The sequence below is a fragment of the Protopterus annectens genome, chromosome 9.part0 (assembly GCF_019279795.1).
Source record: "Protopterus annectens isolate FY-2018-M chromosome 9.part0, PAN1.0, whole genome shotgun sequence".
NCBI classification, from domain to species: domain Eukaryota; kingdom Metazoa; phylum Chordata; order Ceratodontiformes; family Protopteridae; genus Protopterus; species Protopterus annectens.
Window position 1 is genome coordinate 672,639,353 of NC_056743.1, and position 15,785 is coordinate 672,655,137.

The 15,785-nt window shown below is 36.1% G+C and overlaps 1 protein-coding gene across 1 annotated transcript in view; it reads left to right on the forward strand.

Annotated features, from left to right (window-relative positions):
* Nucleotides 1–15,552, forward strand: part of APOM (apolipoprotein M) — a 114,685-nt gene extending 99,133 nt beyond the window's left edge. The window contains exon 7 of the mRNA XM_044082443.1: nucleotides 15,401–15,552. The gene's annotated coding sequence lies outside the window, so the exon portion shown is untranslated. The remainder of the gene's footprint in view (nucleotides 1–15,400) is intronic.
* The last annotated feature ends 233 nt before the right edge of the window (nucleotides 15,553–15,785 follow it).

Consider the following 15,785-nt stretch of genomic DNA (forward strand, 5'->3'; position numbering starts at 1 on the left):
ACTCTGCCTTCCAGGCTCTCATTCTTCTGAAAGCATTATATTGTACAGGTTAAGAAGAGGAGAACTGAAACCAAAACATGAAAAGCTAACTATGGCGGCCCAAGATCGTGGGATACATACAAACTGGTTTACAAAATCCTTTGAAAAAATGGGAGAAACAGATAAATGCAGGTTCTGTAAAACAGAACTTGAAATTGTTACACATCTCATTGCTAGGTGTGATACACTCATGGCTGAGGGTCTGTATACTGAAAGGCACAATAATCTGGCAAGACTGTTTCACTGGGAATTGTGCAAACATTACAATACTGAAGTAGCTAAGAAGCGTTGGAAACGTGAACCACAAACTGTTATCAGCAATGATGGTGATGTTTATATGTCAAGGGAATCATGTAGTACCAATAGTTCAGAAAGTAGATGTTAGATAACCAGATATGGTAATCCAGAAAAAAAAAGAGAAAAGTGGCATTGCTCATTGAAATTGCTAAACCCAGTGATTACAGTGTCTTACAAGCAGAGAGACACAAAGTCATAAAATGGCAGGATTTTCAGAACGAAACAAGGAAAATGTGGAAGTAAGATACCCAGACAGTTCCAATAATAGAAGTAGTAGGAGCAACATGATTAGTAAAAAGAAAGAATTTACAAGTAACATGCCGCCAACACATGTAATCCCATATGAACTGCACGAGGCAGCACTTCTGGGTACATTGTGGGTGTTTAGAAGAGCGTTGTTTATTAATGTCAAAAACTGAAGCAATAGTGATTTCAAGTACTCTAATCATCCCCTACATATAGAAGAATGGAGTCCATTTCCATCAAGGGATGTACAAAACCTAAACATTTGTAGAAATTAAACCAAATGATAAGACCATACATTCTCCAGTGTTATTCTTGTAAGAATAAAACAATTTTATAATTCCAAATATTTCTAACTATCCTCTTCTTTTCTCAAAAACTTAAGAATGTATGATGTTGTAAAGGACTGATAATTCCTGTACACCCTTCCCTCATGTTGTCACGTAAAATCTCCCTTCTAGTGAGATTCAAACACAAAACCTAGGTGAAAAAAAAATCTTAACTGTTCTATTCTGAGTGGTATTTCACACTCTCCAGCTATATAACTTCCTAATCCTAATAAAATTGTGTTTAATAAATAACACGTTTCCTCTGTTACCGAAAAACTTTTGCATAGTGTTATTTTTTTCTGTTATTTTCTGACACTTTTTTTCCCAAACTGTTCTCACTATAGGTTATTCACAATACCTTAATTCACTTTTCACTGAAACATTCCTTTCCGGTTCTACACTTCTCAACTAAATATTTATATTTATCTGTATTTAAACTCAAACCAACATTTTTAAATCGGATCTGTAACTTATCCATAAAGCATGATACAAAATTAGCATGCTTTATGACTATTATAATGACATCTGCATATCCCACAAAAGGTAATTTTCCCATCAGCAGTTACTCATCTTTATTCTTAATTTCATATGTATGTGTAATCTGTAGATACTAATTTCATTGTTTTTTCTACCAAAGCCATATTCCTGCAATTTATTCAGCAACTGAAAATATTTAATATTGTGATATGTTTTCAAACTATAATCAGTAATTAGTCTTCCCTCCTTTTTAATGGTTGGTATCCCATCAGTCACGTCTCTAAATATTTGTAGCAGTTGTCCTTTATCGTTCCTTTCATTAGTAACTTGTAACCTTTAATCTTAATGTAAGGAAGTTCACATCTGTTTTTATTCATGTCGGTAAAAATGATCTCATCCAGAAGGACTGTCTGATTGTTAGTAGGGAACTTACAGCCCTCTTAGACAGCATAGCTTGTACATGTGTTAGGACATATTTTTCACAAATCACATATAAAAGGAGAGCCAGATTACAGTGAATAAAAAGATTTTTTGGGTAAACACCTAGATGAAAAAATGTTTAATTTAAAAAAATGGAAATGATGAGACCACCCGAGCCTAATTTTGGGCACACGTGTGTTTACACAGGATGGTGTGCACTTGTCAAGGTCAGGGAAGAGAATTTTTGCTGCAGATATTTTGCAATATTTGACAAACGCAAGGCAGTATTTTTGCTAGTTTGAAAATGTAACAGTTCACAGATAGCAACATTTGCTGCATCTCTGATGGTTGTTAATGCTAGGAACATTAATAATAAAGTTTTGTTATTGGAAAGTTTGCTACATTCCCATAAGACTGATATTGTTATTGTTTGTGAAACATGGTTAAAGAACAATGATTGTAAACCAGTTCTGTTCGTATAAATGTTTTTGCTATAATCGGCATTCTAACAAAAAATCAGGTAAAGGTGTTATGATAGGGATTAAAAATAGTTATGAGACCTGTGATTATTAAATGTTCAGTGATACACTGATACTATAGATTCTATAACTGGGACAATAAAGGCAACCCTGGAACATATAACAATTGTTGTAGGGTATAGATCACCAAAGTCAAGTGCTGATGACCAAGAAGAATTCATACATTTCTTGTTTGAAACACAGGAGAGAAAAATAATAGTGGCTAAGGACTTAAATGTACCAGAAACAAACTTGAATAATATTGATGCAACAACATTAGTAAGGAAATTATTAAAAACATATGCTCAGGAACAACAAATCCTTCTGGTTATGAAAAACAACTACCAGGAAACAGAGCATACTAGACATTGTTGTGTTTCTAAAGACATTACTGTTACTTCATTTCAAATTTCACCCCGTTGATGTGCAGTGATCATATGGTTATATAGTTGTTTGTTGCTAGATAATTCTGCCAAACTGATATCTAAACCAGTGCATAGAAGATTAATAACAGATTATATGGAAGCAAAACAGTCACTGTCTGAAACTATTTGCAGTGATGCATTCAGTGGAAAAAAACTGCCAAAGAAATGTGGAAGGTTTGAAAGAGAAATTGTTTGAATGCAAAAAATCAAAAAATGGTTAACATCAGGATCTAGGCACACAAGTCTGGAGGATATATTTCTATAAGAACAAGATACTTGATTAAGGTGAGAGACAAAACATATAAGAAATGGAAAAGTGGAAGAGATGAAGAAACATTTGAAGAACATTTGTATAAAGGTATTGATCATAATAGGAAACCATTTATAGGTACATAAGATGTGGAAGGAGTAAAGACATATAAACTGATAAACTGTGTATTGATTCTAAAATTTATTCTCAGACACAACAGATTATAGGTGCATTTACAAAATCATAGGCCAAACAATTTATCTCCACAAAGAGGATTATACATTGTCCAAGTGACATCCAGGTAAGCTCAGATACTGCAATCAAATTAAATTATATTGAAAAAGAACTATGCAATCTGGATCCAAACAAAGCACAAGGAAGAGAAGGAATTAGTAATAATGATATGGGAACACTTCAGCAAGAACCTACAGCACCATTACATCTATTATTTACTGGGTTGCATAAATATGGGGAGATTCCTCAAGATTGGAGACATGCACTTATTAACCCAGTCTTTAAGGGAAAGGAGAGTAGGACAAACCGAAAGTCACACAGACCCCTAAGTCTACTGTCATGCTGTGGAAAATAATGGAGATGGTAATATTCAATAAGTTATTATCAAAACTGGGAAGGTTGAGACTTAAAACCATATATCAGCATACATATGTTGAAAATAGATCTAGTGCTACCTGTAACATAATGTTCTATAACAATATAATAACAGATACGAATGAAAAATTGTGCTGTGATGTAATAAGCCATGGTGGTGCAGCTGTAGCATTGTTGCCTCACAGCAAGAGGTTCTCCCGTTCAATTCTCGGCTGGAGCGCCTTCTGTGTGGAGTCTGCATGTCCTCCCCACGGTTGAGTGGCGTTCGAAAGATATGCGTGAATAGGTGTGCCTTCGTTGAAGGTTGGGCATCGGGTTGGCACCTCGGCACTGTAAAAATCTACTGCCAATCATTAGCAGACCGGAGTTCCGCTGTGGCGACCCCTAACCAGGAAAAGCCGAAAGAAGAACAACTTCAGTATTTGACAGGGTTATACACAAAACACTGGTCAATAAATTAGAACAATTAGGTATTGTTGTCACTTGATAAGATGGATAGCTGCATTGTTTACAAATAGGACATGGCAAGTATCATGCAAAAATGGGATAGGTGAAGTTCTTAGTTACAATCAATGTGTCCCACAGAGCTCTGTCTTAGACCCATACTTGTTTGGATTATATCTTTCAGATCTTTTTAATCTGAGATGCTCTATAGTATGTATGTATGCAGATAACTTAAATTGAGTAAATGGATTACATGTTTTATAGATGGGGCAGGTCTGCAAAAGAATGTGAGTAAATTGACCATTTGGGAACAGGAGAATAATATGCTGACAAATATCTCAAAAACTAAGCATATGAGATCTGGGAGACATAAACTGAAATGTGAATATTTAATAGCACACACAGTGATTGAAACTGTAGATTCATTTAAGGACCTGGGTATACAGGTAGATCCAGTTTTGAGTTTTTCTAATCATATCAACAATTGGTTAATGATCATTATAGAACTATATGTTGTATAAAAATATTTATAAAGTCTAGGAAATCAGAAATGATGAATTCATTGTTTGTTAGTTACATTAGACCCAGAGTTGAATGGAGAATAACAATATGTGTAAACCTTACAAGAAAGTAAGCATAAATAAACTGCAAAGAGTAAAGCAGAAATATACAAAGGGCATCCAGGGATGTGAAAATTTAAGTTACTATGAAAGGCTAAAATGTCTGAACTTGTACAGTGCCTCATATAGATATTTAAGAGGAGACCTTATTCAGGTATCTATGGCATTTAGAGACAATCACCTCTGGGAATGTTTGGGGTTATCAAAAAGTAGCAGAGAATCATCAGACAACCTTATGTAGAAGATTATGTAGGAATGAAAAGTGTACTAATTTGTACTCTGAGAGAGCAGCTGATGCATGGAACAGACTACCATATTACATTAAAGCATGCACTAGTTTAAATATTTTTTAAGAAGAGCCTGTGCACTTATTATAGGAACAACTGTTTTAGTATATTTGCAGGCTAGAAGGGCATTAAAGCTTGTGTTTGAAAGATTTATATGTCTCTATATACATGTATGCATTTAATCACTAAAGCATTATGTTGCCTATTACCTATTATACGAAATGTATATAACTAACAGATGGCTTCTCTACAGGTAGTTGGAGTGAATGTCAATTGCCTAAGGCAAAAGACATTGAGAAACCTAACTCCACTTGATGTTTTCCATAGGAAACCTTTGCCACTGTGCTTTTTAAGTGTATACCAGCAATGATACCCTTCTTTTGGGAGATTTCCCCCTTCTTTGAGTTTGTGTGATTGTGGAGTTGGTATACATAAGTTCAGGCTGTGGGTGTTTGCCAACACATTGAGGGGTATAGAGTGTATGTATGTATGCAGATAACTTAAACTGAGTAAATGGATTACATGTTTTATAGATGGGGCAGGTCTGCAAAAGAATGTGAGTAAATTAACCATTTGGGAACAGGAGAATAATATGCTGACAAATATCTCAAAACTAAGCATATGAGATCTGGGAGACATAAACTGAAATGTGAATATTTAATAGTACACACAGTGATTGAAACTGTAGATTCATTTAAGGACCTGGGTATACAGGTAGATCCAGTTTTGAGTTTTTCTAATCATATCAACAATTGGTTAATGATCATTATAGAACTATATGTTGTATAAAAATATTTATAAAGTCTAGGAAATCAGAAATGATGAATTCATTGTTTGTTAGTTACATTAGACCCAGAGTTGAATGTGGAATAACAATATGTGTAAACCTTACAAGAAAGTAAGCATAAATAAACTGCAAAGCGTAAAGCAGAAATATGCAAAGGGCATCCAGGGATGTGAAAATTTAAGTTACTATGAAAGGCTAAAATGTCTGAACTTGTACAGTGCCTCATATAGATATTTAAGAGGAGACCTTATTCAGGTATCTATGGCATTTAGAGACAATCACCTCTGGGAATGTTTGGGGTTATCAAAAAGTAGCAGAGAATCATCAGACAACCTTATGTAGAAGATTATGTAGGAATGAAAAGTGTACTAATTTGTACTCTGAGAGAGCAGCTGATGCATGGAACAGACTACCATATTACATTAAAGCATGCACTAGTTTAAATATTTTTTAAGAAGAGCCTGTGCACTTATTATAGGAACAACTGTTTTAGTATATTTGCAGGCTAGAAGGGCATTAAAGCTTGTGTTTGAAAGATTTATATGTCTCTATATACATGTATGCATTTAATCACTAAAGCATTATGTTGCCTATTACCTATTATACGAAATGTATATAACTAACAGATGGCTTCTCTACAGGTAGTTGGAGTGAATGTTAGTTGCCTAAGGCAAAAGACATTGAGAAACCTAACTCCACTTGATGTTTTCCATAGGAAATCTTTGCCACTGTGCTTTTTAAGTGTATACCAGCAATGATACCCTTCTTTTGGGAGATTTCCCCCTTCTTTGAGTTTGTGTGATTGTGGAGCTGGTATACATAAGTTCAGGGCTGTGGGTGTTTGCCAACACATTGAGGGGTATAGAGGGTCTTACCACCCTGCAAAAATTGCTTGAAGTTAACTTCTTCACCCTGCTGTGTTTGGGGCATTATTTTCTTAGTGTTTGCAATGCACACAGTTTTACAGTTTAGCAGTTGCTAATAGAACCCCAAATTTTACTTTTTTTCTTGGAATGCTTTCTTTAAACCACTATTTTAATATGTACAAAAATATTAGCACTTGATCTTGCCCCAAAACATTCTAGAACATATATAGTTCTGTCTATCATTGGAGAGAGAGAACTTCATTTATTCTTCTTAAAACTTTATTCAACTTTTTTCACTGTAATGTTACTTTCTAACTTTTGTATTTCTTTGTCTCTTAGTTGTTTTGACTTCCCAGTCTGTGAAGGTCTGATTGTGCTTGGCTTTAAATATTTGTTTTTAATCCTTTTTTACTGTAATCTGTAACATTTTTTATTTCCTTCACCTTTTATGTCTTCTATAATACCTTCCATCTGTTTTACTGTATTGATTACTAATGTTGAGACCTCTTGCCTGTTTCTTGTAACTACAAATATTTGTGATTTAATATTTCTTTCATTTTCTTTTCTTTATTTCATTGTTATTTGTTCTCTTTGCTTTCATAGAACGTTTCATCACTATCATTTGTGTTTTTGCATTTTTTAGAAATATGTAGTAATTTTGAGCCTTTCATCTTTTATGGTTACAGTTTTATTTTTACAAATCCCAAAAGTTAATAGTTAACACTAGTAAAAGGTTGGCACAACTCATGACCTTAAAAAAGGATCCAAGCTTGTAGATTGTGGGACATTTCCTGCAGGGACAAAAGGTTGTTGATACATGGCTAAACTGCAATTCATCTGCAGAGAAATATTTATTTATACATTTGTTAAACAGGCAAGTGTGCTGGTCATCAAATTGTTTTCAGGCAAGACCCAGGTCAGGTGACAAAAAAAAAAGATATTTGTACAATGACGGTAACAAACAAAAAATAGCAATAGAATTACAATTTATATTGACAATTATTAACAGTAGGGCGGCCGCAGTGGTGCAGCAGTTAGTGTTGCCGCCTCACAGCAAGAGGTTCTCCGGTTCGATTCTCAGCTTGGGTGCCTTCTGTGCAGAGTCTTCATGTCCTCCCTGTGGTCATGTGGGTTTCCTCCAGGTGCTCCGGTTTCCTCCCACATCCCAAAGACATGCTGTATGTGGATTGGATGCTCTAAATTGGCCCTAGGCATGAGTGCGTGCGTATGTGTGCCTTCTGTAGAAGGTCGGGTGCCAGGCTGGCAACTCGACACCGTAAAATTCCACTGCCAATCATGAGTGGACAGGTGATCTGCTGTGGCGACCCCTAACTGGGAAAAGCTGGAAGATGAAGATTGACAATTATTAACAGTATCAAATTGCATTGGTGTAGCTCAGACTAAATGAGATATTCATCACAGAGAGATTAATTGGTCTTTAAAGGTGGAGTCTATTAAAGAAATTAGGTGTAAGGGTTAAAGTGAGAATGTGCTAATTAATGTAGCTTATAATAGATACAAAAGTATAGAAGTAGCATGTTACTGATTCAGAGGTATAGAAATTGGGATAAGTAGGAGTAAGAAAAGGAGAAGATGGAGTGGATTTGGAGCGTTGAAGGTAATAAAGAGTGGTAGGCTGGAGAATGTAAGATAAAGGTAGAATAGGCATGAATGTGGCATCAAGAGAAGGCAATGGAATACAGCTGTAGGTATAGCTGTAGGAAGGGTGGGAAATTTATGGGTCGATGAGTATGCAGGATGTAGAAGGTACTGATTTAACTTGGTAATATTAATAATATGTTACAGAGAAGCAGACATCACAGTGTTTAGAGCTAGAAAAAACAAGTATAGGATTAAGAATAATGTCTATGGCTCCCCAAGGACATTGGGGACAGCTGACAGTAAGACATGCATCCGTAGCAGGATGACTTTTGAGCATGCCATTTGTAGAGAAAATGCAGTGACCAAAGGACAATACCTAATTTAGTATCAGTGGAAATGTTATGTATTATGCTAGGTGTGCAGTACATGCCTATTAACTGCAAGTTGAAGAAATATGCAGCATCATGGAGGAAGTCATGTTTTTTTGCTGTAGACACACTTATGCTCCAGTATGTGTTTTAAGAGACACTTCCTAGACAAAATGTCTCTCCAACTGGGAGTAACAGGCATTTGCCTAAGCAGGAATTCTCTGTAGGTATCTGGGAAACTGTATTCTGCCTGCAGCACAGTAAGACGTTCAGGATGATATACAGTAGCCACCCTAGTAATACCTTCAGCTGCATGTACCAGGCCTCCACCAAATTCATTTGCCAATGGAAGATCCAGGTTGGACAGGTAACACACAGTCCAGATCCCCATCTCTGCATGGGGTTATTCCAGATTGATTTGAAATTCATCCATATGTCCCCAAGCAGTTGTCCCCATGGGGAAATCTTCTGCAACCTACAAGCCTAAATCCATTTTCCCAGATGCTGTTGTGGCAAACGCATGGTGTTTGTTTTACTAGCATTTCCTGTTAACCTATGGAAGTAGAATCAAATGCAGAGATGAGCAAATTACTGTCAGAGTTGTTTCCGAAGGTCACTGCTATTTGTACTAGAGGTAAACTGAAGGTCACTGCTATTTGTATTAGAGGTAAAGAGTTGGAGTCCACCAGTGCAGAAAAATATTTCATGTTGAAGGAGATTTGGAAGCAGGGAATTTAAAATACTGGGAATAGCATGGCTCTTAATAGAGAACCCAGGGCAAACTCTGGAAGATATCATGCTGGTTTGTGAGTAAGAGTTACTAAATATGACTTTAATTTGTCTGTTTTTGAGGTAGTTGTGTTTTCAAAACCTATGGGTTTGAGTTTTGATAGAAGCACGTCATGCTCCACAAGGAGAAAGGCTATATATATATATATATATATATATATATATATATATATATATATATATATATATATATATATATATATTTATAGGTATATGTCCTTCCAAGTGTGCCATTATCTAAATTATTAAATATATAAGAACAGGCAGTGCAGAGTGCCACTGCAGTATTAGATGAGGTGTAGAAGCTCTGTTAGGATGGAGGTGTAAGCATGAAAGTACTTAGTTGTATATTAATCTTTATAATATTTTGTTGAGTGGGAGATAGGTTGGAAATGGAGCAAAACTGATTGGAATAGTGGACTTATTAACTTTATTTATGGTTATAAAGACTGCAGGCTTTCATTGATAAGGCCTGTTTGTAATGTAAGCTGATAGATGCTGGATGAATAGTAAGCAATATAAAGGCTGACTTTTTTTAGTTAGTTGGAATGACCTGAGTTGCTACCTGGGTATGATGTTTGTGGATTATTTTGTCTAGTAGTTTATAAACAGTTCAGGGTGATGTCACTCAATGGAAGGTATGACTGGGAAGACCGGGATTGGACTGTGGGTGGTTGGAGAATATTGAGGTGTAGGAATTATTTTGGGCAGAGGGGAGGTCTGATAAGTCATTAGCTTAGTACGTCTTCTATTGTTCCACTTTGTTAAAACTGGAGAAAAGGTTGTTTTTTGAGATAACTAGTTGGTCATTTGCAGATGCAGAGTTGCTTCATTGCTTATTTCATTGAATTTCTCTTTGTACAGATAACAATACTGCTAATCTTCAGCATTTTTTGTCCTACATTTTACAGTATTTTCTGTCTCCACTTAAATTCAGAACTGTTTCTGTTTTTCTCTGACATATGTCTAACATCCTGTAAACAAATAATATTCTGCTTACTCCTTCCTAACTGAACACTGTAAAATTGTTATTCTGCTGGACCTAGATTTGTTTTTCAAGTTATTTATATACGGAATAGAAGAACCAAAGAACTCATCTTTCACTACTTTGTTTTTTTTTCTGCTATGATTCTTTCTTATCTTGTTTGCAGCTCACTTATCTATGGAGTCTACCTGTTCAGTCTCTAAAGATTCATACTGTCCAGTCTCTTCATCTTCCTCCTGTAAAACGTCAAATATATTTACTGCTTCTATTCCTTGTGTTATTTCTGTCAACAAAATTCTTTCTTCTTTTTGTACACTTTTTACAATATTATTATCTTTCAAACTACCTGTCAGGTACAGGCACTGGTTCTGTGAAATATATTTTCACAAAGTTTATCTGAAACTCACATTGTCTGTGTTCCACTTTATCTAAATTCTGTTATATCATGAAATGTTTTTGGGTTTGCTCAGGTTATTTTCTCTGCAACTCATAAAGTAACTCTTATTCTGACTTGATTTTCTTATTGGATTTGAAGGCCTTAGTCCTGGTGGGGGGAACTGGTCTTTTGGTCAGACCACTTCCTTGCCCACGTTGGCTTGGAGATCCTGCAATATAGTCCCCCTGATCTTGAGCTCAGGATGATTTGTTTTACTAACTATATTACTACTGACATTTTTTCTTCCACACCTTCAATTCTTTTCAGTGGATGGTGTTGGATACAGTCATGTCATGGCTGAGGACTATAATGGGTCATTGACCTCAGCACTTACTTTTCTCACTCACAAGTCATGTTTGCCCTGTTTCTACCAGAAGGCATGAGCCATGTTTGGTCAGGAGCTTTGACACCTGAGAAAAGAAGAATGGAAGTTGGAGCATCATTGGTGCTGAGCAGGTCTATGGAGTAACAAACTTGACATGGTTGAGCGTTACACTGCATACTAGTCTAAGATCTCTTGTAAGAAGGCAGTTTACATGTCTAGATAGCTCTCATCAGCCATGTTCTGTTGTGTGGTAGACAAGCTGTGCAGTCCATCCTGCCTTACAACAATGTGAGTCAGCTGCTTGTTTTTTTTTTTTTGTTCACAGCATTTTCTATATCAGATCTTCTTTGCCACCATCTGACTCCAGGAGTGTAACAGTGGTTTTAGGTTCCCACTGTTTCATTTGGTAGATGATGGTTGAAATTCTTGACTGTGATGAACTTTGGACTGTTATTTCGGGTATATGTCCTATGACCTGCAGATGGACCCCTGTCCAATTAAATGGGATTCAGACAATTTTTATATCATTAGTCAAGTCATATTTCATGTTTTATTTTCATCACTGAGGTCTGTTTTTTTTTTTCCTTTAGCCTTGAAGGATGCCTTTGTCACTTTTCTTCCAAAGAAATTGTTCTTAGATCACAATTTCTTTGACAGTTATTACCCTACCTCTAACCTTCCATTTGAGGACAGGTCATTGAGAAGGCTATTAACACACATCTTGACTCCTATCCTTAAAGTTAGTGGTCTCCTCAATCTTGTCCAGTCTGGGTTTTGTATTTGTCATATCAGACTCCTTTCATTTGAGTAGACAGTGATCTTGCAATCACTTAAGATCAGCAGTACTATTCAGTACTGGTCCACCTGGATCTGTGCTGCATTTGATAGCAGTGAGCATAACTTTTTTATTGGGCATCTATGAAGCCGCAATGACATTTTCTCTCATGTGTCTAGCCATACTCAGAAAGTTTGCTCTGGTATTTATACCTCATCTGCCCACCTTCTCGATCTTGGGCCTTTCCTGTTTGCTATATATAAGCCCCCTGTATGGATCTTATAAGAGAAAGAGAGAAAGAGAGGATTAGCAACAGTATTGTTTTGCTGATGGCACCTAGCACTACTTCTCCTACCCACAGGAAGAAACTGTAAGTATATCTAGTGGCCATCCATGTGTGGCTTGCTTCTAATTAGTTGAAGCTCAGGGTCTCCAAAAGTGAGGCCACACCAGTTCATGCTACCTTGAGAGGGTCTGCTGCTCCCTCACTCCTTAATTACATCATTTTGTGAAGTAAACAAACTTGAGTTTGTGGATGAGGTCAGTAACATTGGTATCATCCTTGATTTTGGGCTGACACTGCAGAATCAAGTGTCTGGTGAAACCTTTCTGTTTCTATTTGCAAAACATCTCTGGATTAAGTACCTTTTAGTTCTTGCTGAGGTCTCAGTACTTGGTCCTGCCTTGGTATCATTCTGCCTGGACTACTGTAACACCCTTTACCTGGGCCTTCCTGGCATTGAGCTTAATTGCTTACGGCTGGTGCAGCATTCTTTGGCCAGGTTACTAACTAGTACTTCATATCACCAGCATATTACATCTGCCCTGCATAGTTTGCATGGGCTCCTATTTCACTACAGAGTTGTATTCAAGGTACTGGCATTAAACTATTTGTCCATTTATGACTTTGGTGCCTCTTACCTGGAGGAGCAGGTGGTACATATTGCCCCTCTTAGGTTTTGTGTTCTGATTCTAAGGGGCTGAGTCCTAACTTAGCTAGCTTTAGGAAGTTACTTAAAATGTCCCACTATGAAAAAGACTTTGGTGATGGAGTTGAGCTTTAACTATCTAACTTTTGGATAAGCATACTTCTAACCAGTATCAGGTTATGCAGTGTTTCTTAGAAATGTTATTCTTAACCTTTTACATTTTCCTGTTGTGTTTATATGTTTGTATGCAACTTGTTTTTAATCCCTACTTTATTCTGCTTACTTAAATAAATTAAGTCTATTGTAACTGATGATTTATTAAAACATGTAAAAGAAAGTTGTTTGGCTGCATCTACATAAAAATACCTAGTCATATGTGCAGTGGACCTTTTATGTCCTTATTAAAACACTCTTAGCTCATCCTAATGTCGTTGCCTTCTTTATGCAGTTAACCATTTTTGCCTCCTTCCATGATCCCTTTCAATTGCCCTAAATAGATCCATTCATTACTGGATCTGCATTCAGTGCTTTCCAGTGTCTATCTTCTGACAATATGTTCCTATTGCTTGACCCTCTTTTTGTAAAGAAGCTGCTTTTGACATCATCCTTAAATACTCGACTTTTATATCCAGGCTGTGCCCCTCTCCTTGTAATTTTATTTCACTTTTCTTAGACTGCATTCACTTTGTACTTTGCAAATTCCTGCATGTATCTGATAACCTCTGCTATGCTTCCATTTGCCCATCTCACCTCCATCAGACATATGCTCAACAACTTCCATTTTCTTGATAAAGAAATGAAGTATCTGCCACACAATTGTCATAGTAATCCTTCAGGCCGACACCTTTCTTAATGTTAACATTACATAATTTCCATCCATGATAGTAAAATCTCAACAATTTCTGGTGATGTATTTCTAAACTGTATGCATCCCAGTATAATATTTCCTTGTATCATTATGGTTATCAAAAGTTCTTGTCTCAGTTTTTTTTTCTGTTTCTGCCCTGTAGCTGTTAGTCCAATGACTGAGCTTGTATTGTTGCCTGTGGTTTGTGCTCCAGTGTTCACAATCTTGCATTAGTAGCGCAGAAGTGTAGTTGTCCCTTTCCTATCTACACTTTGAATAATTATAGGTGTAGCTTTAATCACTTGTCCCCTTTCTGCAGAGTGCAGCCCACAAAAGTAGCTTGTCATTACCTGCAAACGGATTAATTTTACATCATAAACTAATGAGAAAGCTTATGTCAATTGTGTTCTTGTTTGACATTTCCATAAGGAAACTAGAATGGTTGGATATGAATGTAAGCTATAACACTGGTCATGACTGCTGTATCTCTTTAGTTTTGTCCTGGTAGCATTGAAATAAAAGTGGTCTGAGAAGTCTGACAGTAGTTGCATCAGCATAGCTCTTAACCTCCCAGCATTAAAACTTATAGCACTGTCCCTTAAAAATCTTAGCAGAGGGTCAGAAAGGGGAGTGCATTCTTATTTTTCACAACAGAAGGCCTTCATATACCAGATCCTATGTAGTTAGCAATATGGAATCTTTGTATAAGCTTAGTTTATTTATTTAATAAGGTATGCACCTAAAAATGGGTCTGACAGTATGAGGAACATCAATAAATCTTGGAGAAGCAAGTTTATATTTTAGGGCCAAAATCATAGTGTTATTCCTAAATCATAGCAGTGGAGACATATGTGCATTGTAGATAAAGTATTATAATGAACCTAGCCTTACCACATGATGGTAGTATGCTACTAAGTAATCTAACCTTTGTCCAGCTTCTTAAAATAATAAAATAATATTTTTTATTATTATTAACATTCCTAACTGCAACTATCACCATGGAAGTATTACTAACTGTGCACTACTTTGCCTAAGGGATTCTCCCTGCTTAATTTCCAGCTAATGATATGTTCCTCCACATATATAAATTCAGACATATATTTGTCTATACTCAAGTGTTTAAAGTCTTGTTCTATTTGATACTATGTATATATTTTTGTTTTTACATTTTTATCCTGTAAATGTGTTAACACTCATTTTTTGTCAATTTTTGTTTATAATTTCTATTACTTGTTGTGATAATTTGTATGTAAGCTTAGACTGGAGCTTTTCTCCCTGGGCCTCTGCTGAGAATGGGCACTGTCCTAGTCGGACCATCCCGGTAAACAAATGTCAAATAAAATAAATAAATAAATAAAGGTACTGTGGGAACTGTATAACAGCACTAACAATAAGGAAAAGGTCACAGTTATATAACACTAGGAGGGAGCAGTGTTTCAGTGTCACTGGTGGTGTAAGAACAAAGACTGGGTAAATTCATAACTTTGGACAGCCCATATTCAGCATGAATGTGACTTTAGGCACTGGTATATGACTGCTGGATATACATGAGATCATAGCTTCTTACATCTCAGCCTCTCACTCTTTTTTTCTCTGTGCAGTTATCTCAGTTAGTATAAAGTCATTTCAATTTCATGTGAAGTACTCTGAGACAAAAATATAGAAGATTATTTCAGATTTCTGTTGTAAAATGTTTAAATCTTAATTATGTATTTTTCTTATGTTTTCTGCAGAAAAAAGTATCTTTTGTTTGAGACCTGCTGCACCCTCGAACTGAGAACAGCCAGCTCCTTGAATGGCCTTGTGTTATTTGATTAGTTCTTCATCAGTTGTCTGGAATGTAGCAGTCTTGAGTACAATAAAATTGTTACACCCCCTGCTGAAATGTGTATATTCATCTTCTTTCCATGTGTTACTTTTCATCCAGCTCATATAGCCACAGTATGTAAAATGGATACACAGAAATGAATGAGAAAGATAGGAAAACATGCAGAATATGTGTGTGTGCATATACATAACTCTCTCTCTCTCTCTCTCTCTCTCTCTCTCTCTCTCTCTATATATATATATATATATATATATACAGAGAGAGAGAGAGAGAGAATTTACCCCAGGACT